Source organism: Arvicanthis niloticus, chromosome 24, assembly GCF_011762505.2.
Source record: "Arvicanthis niloticus isolate mArvNil1 chromosome 24, mArvNil1.pat.X, whole genome shotgun sequence".
Taxonomy (NCBI): Eukaryota; Metazoa; Chordata; class Mammalia; order Rodentia; family Muridae; genus Arvicanthis; species Arvicanthis niloticus.
In genome coordinates, this window is record NC_133432.1 from 41,129,843 (window position 1) to 41,134,417 (window position 4,575).

The window sequence follows — 4,575 nt, forward strand, 5'->3', positions numbered from 1 at the left end:
TAAAATAAATACAGCACCAAAAAGACGTGCATCCTGAGTCTGCCCTTTTTTCTTTAAATTCCTAGTGGTAAATGTCGTTTGACATATTGTAGGGTACAGGATAGCAGCCACGTAGGCTGGAGTGAATGAATGGATGGGAGGAGGAATGGATGGGTGATGAATGGTTAGGTGATGAATGGATGGGTGAAGGAATAGGATAGATGAAGAAAGAAAAGAAAGGGTGAATCAATGGATGGGTGAAGGAATGAATGGGTGAGGGAATAGATGGGTGAATGAATAGATGGGTGGTGAAGGAAGGAAGGAGTGAATGAATGATAGCAAGACATCCAGTGGCTCCTTTCTTCCAATAAAATAAAACTATGGGACTTGGGAGACAGCTTGGTTGGAAAGTGTTTGCCATGCAAGCTTGAGAACCTCAGTTCAATCCCCAGCATCACATAAGAAGCCAAGTGTGGTAGACTGTGTATAACCCCGATATTAGGGGAAGAGGGGCAGGAGAATCCTCGGGCTCACTGGTCAGCCATCCTAGCTTAATAGAGAATCCCAGGCAGGGAAAGACCCTGCTTCAAAAGATAAAGTGGGTGGCACTTGAGGAACTAGAATCAAGGTTTGTTTCTGCCCTCTACACAAATGTACATATGCGAGCACGAGCGCGCGCGTGCGCACACACACACACACACACACACACACACACACATACACACACACACACACAAGAAAAGGTCAGTAAAATTAATTTTAAACCTCAACTAGAGATTAGAACTAAGCCAAAGAATACATCATGAGTCAGAAACAGAGGGTTGCAGAGACGGCTCAGCAGTTAAGAGCACTGGCTGTTCTTTCAAAGGCCCGGGGTTCAATTCCCAGCACCCACATGACAGCTCGCAAGTGTCTGTAATTCTAGTCCAGGTGATCTGACACCCTCACACAAACAAATGTGTAGGCAAAATATCAATGCACATAAAATAAATTATTTTTTTAAAAGAAAAGAAAATAAAAGGGGAAAAAAAGAGTCAGAAACAGAATTACCAGATAACCCCCAAGGAGCATGCCCAGAGAGGACTCTTAAACACCTCAGCTGGCTTCCCTGAGTTTATCTCCAGCCTAATGAGAAGAGCGTAGTCCCCACGGTGACAGGAAGAATGGGGAGATTTCACCCTCTATGGCATGGAAGCTGTACCCATGTTTGGTCACCTAAAGAACTGAAAAAAGACACTAGTTGACACACCAACCTGCCTAGGGGACTTTCACTAGATCCCACCCCTAGATGAAGACAGGCAACGGAGAGTGGGAGGGTTAGTCCTCCCTGGGGATGAGCCCCCAACTGGTCATCTGACACCAAATCTGTAGCATATGTGTGTGTGTGTATGTATCGTATATATATCACACACACATATACACATACACACACATACATATACACAACATTAAATGAACTCATCGGGTTATATTTATGTATTTATATGTATGTGGTATAAGTGTGAATGCACATCACAGTGATAATTACAGAGAAGGAGGCTATGGACTTGAGAAGGGGTTACACGGGAGGAGTTACAGGGAGGAGGAGGAATGATGTAAATACATGCATGAGTTATGTGTGTGGTAAGCGATATGTGACGTCTTGCCACTCAACAGGACAGCTTCCTGTGTAAACAGCAAGCCTCCAGAAGCTGTGCAGAGAATACAACTTTGTCCCTGTCCCAGATACTCAAGAGGTGCTCCTGTGAAAAAGGCACTGGCCACTGTCACTGTCAGCAGCAGGGAGCCGCATCTTGGGGGTGGGAAACGTCTGGGTGGAGATGAGACCACCAGCCCACACCTACAGTGACAGAGGTCAGCTTGAGTGCCCTCTGTTACCCATGAGGTGTGTTCACAGAGGTGGTGGGCAGCGCTTGGATGCACATGAGCCAGTGGTATACAGTTCAGTAATTAAAGATTAAATGTGAGAATCAATTTGCACAGAGGCCAAAGGACCCCACAATCTGCCACGTGCCAACCCAGGAAAGCTGGTGGTGTGGCGCAGTCACAGCCCAACGGCCTGATGTTGGGGATACCAATGGTCCAAGGCCAAGACTGAGTCCCAACGCCAGAGAGCCAGCTGTTCCATCTCCAGGGATAGATGATGCCCTGGCACCACTTGTATACAGTCTCTGAAGACGCCAGCAGAGGGCGTCAGATTCCCCAGACCTTATTAGATAGTATCTCAACTAAATTAGTGAAGGAAGATCTTCTTCACCTAATTCCATGATTCAGTGGGCTCTTCTAGAAACATCCTCATAGACTCACCCAGAAACAATGTTTTTTTAAATCAACTCTCTGGATATCCTTAAACCAGGGAGCTCATACATAAATTAGCACTCACAGAGTTACAACACACTTGGTTATAGGCTCAACGCCAGCAAGATTTGTGTGTGCATCAGGGTAAGACCCCAGAAGTAAAACCTGAGCACCCATAAAAATAAAGTGTTAGCCACGGGCTGGAGAGATAGCTCAGTGGTTAAGAGCACTTGTTGCTCTCCCAGAGGACCCAAGCTCAGTTCCCGGTACCCACATGGCAGATCACAATCATCTGCAACTCTAGTTCCGCGGAATCTGACGCCCTCTGCTGTCCTCTGCAGGAACTGTACACAAGTGGTGCCAGGGCTACACAGAGAAACCTTGTTTCAAAATTTTTTTAAAAAAATAAAATAAATCTTAAAAAAAAAAAAAAAAAAAAAAAAAAAGGTTGGGCGCAGTGGCCATGCCTGATATCCCAGCACTTTGGAGATTGGAGTAGAAATCTGAGGTCAGCCTGGGCTACACAGTGAGACTTTACCTCCAACACTGGAAAGAAAATTTAAAGCATCTTAGCGATAGCACATCAGGTGTGAAAATCAACCCCCTTCAAAGGATCCCCAGATACACAGGATAGAATAAGCTCAAACTGGCTTGTGTGGAAAGGGAAAAAAAATTGACTCAGAGACTTTGAAGAACTGAACAAATGGAAGTTATAAAAGAACAGAAATGGGGTTGGACCTTGGAGCAGGGAGTTCTCACTTGTTCTGAAATCCTGCTTTCTCACCTGGAACCCTGCCCCTCCTCCACTCACCGTCTCCTCAGCATCCCCTGCATGCTGGGCTCTGTATAGAGCATCTTTCTCCACACAGTGGGAGATATCCCCTCCTACTGCTTGGGTTTATTTTGGAATGGGACAGGGTCTCACTATGTAGCTCTGGATCTCCTGGAAAGCACTATGTAGACCAGGCTGGCCTCGAATTTACAGAGATCTACCTGCCTATATCTCCCTAGTGTTGGGATAAAAGATGAGCACCCCCAAGCCCGCCCCAACTTGGGGCTTTTAACAGCTTATAGGACCTGCTACCTGTCACGAGCAGATGCTGCTATTCTGTGCTCTTAGGACAATCTTGATGGCCCAAACTGTTGGGGTGTCTATCCCCAGGAAGTTAAACAAATGCCAGACAAAGGAGAGAGCCTGGTAGAAGGCAATGTACCCTAGAAACTAAAGCCATAGGAAGTACCTGCAGGTGCACATAGGGCTGTGCCATACGTTAGGACTGTGACATGCATTAAGGCTGTGACATGCATTAGGGTTGTGACATATATTAAGGTTGTGACATACATTAGGGTTGTGACTGCCAGCCGCTTATAATTTAAAAGTAAAGATTTGGGAACTGGGGAAGGAGAAATGTCCATGTAGAAGCCAGAAGAGAACCTAGGATGTCATTCCTCAGACACTGTCCACCTTGAGGTTTTGTTTTAGATTTATTTTTAATCATGTGTGTCTAAGTTTTTGTTACATATATGGGGTGCCTGCTGAGACCAGAGGTATTGGATCCCCTAGAGCTGGAGTCCTGGACAACTGTAAGCTGCTTGACGTTGGTGCTAGGAATTGAATCCCGGTCTTTCCAAGGGAGTTATTATTAATTTTTTAAATTACATGTATAGGTGTTCTGACTATATATAGGCGTATGTCTGTGTACCACCTTCATGACTTGCGTCCACAGAGAACAGAAGAGGGCATCAGATGCCCTGGAAATGGAGGTAAAGATGGTTATGAGCTACCATGTGGGTGTTGGGACTAGAACATGGGTCTTTTGCAAGAGCATCCAGTGCTCTTAACCACTGAACCATCCGTCCATCCCTGCAGATCCGTGGGTCTCCTTTCTCTCTCTCTCTCTCTCTCTCTCTGTGTGTGTGTGTGTGTGTGTGTGTGTTGTGTAGCTGTGGATTGATCCCCTTAGAATCAGAATTACAGGCAGCTGTGAGCAATAGATGTGGGTTCTTCCAACTGAACCTGTGTCCTCTGTGAGAACAGTACATGTTCTTAACTGCTGAGCAATCTCTCCGGCCCGCCAATTTCCTGGTTTTTAAATGTTTCTGTGTCCCATATTTGTCTTAAAGCTCACCTCCATCTCGTTGCTGCTCTGGTGGTTATGTTTACTGTGTGGGAAGGGTTGCTCAGCGTCCTCACATAAAGGATAGCATTCACTGGGACCCCTCCCAGCTCTGTGGGAGACTGGAAAGGGAGGATCTCTCTGGATTCCTAAAACCTTCCAGACCCATACACTGGGAACA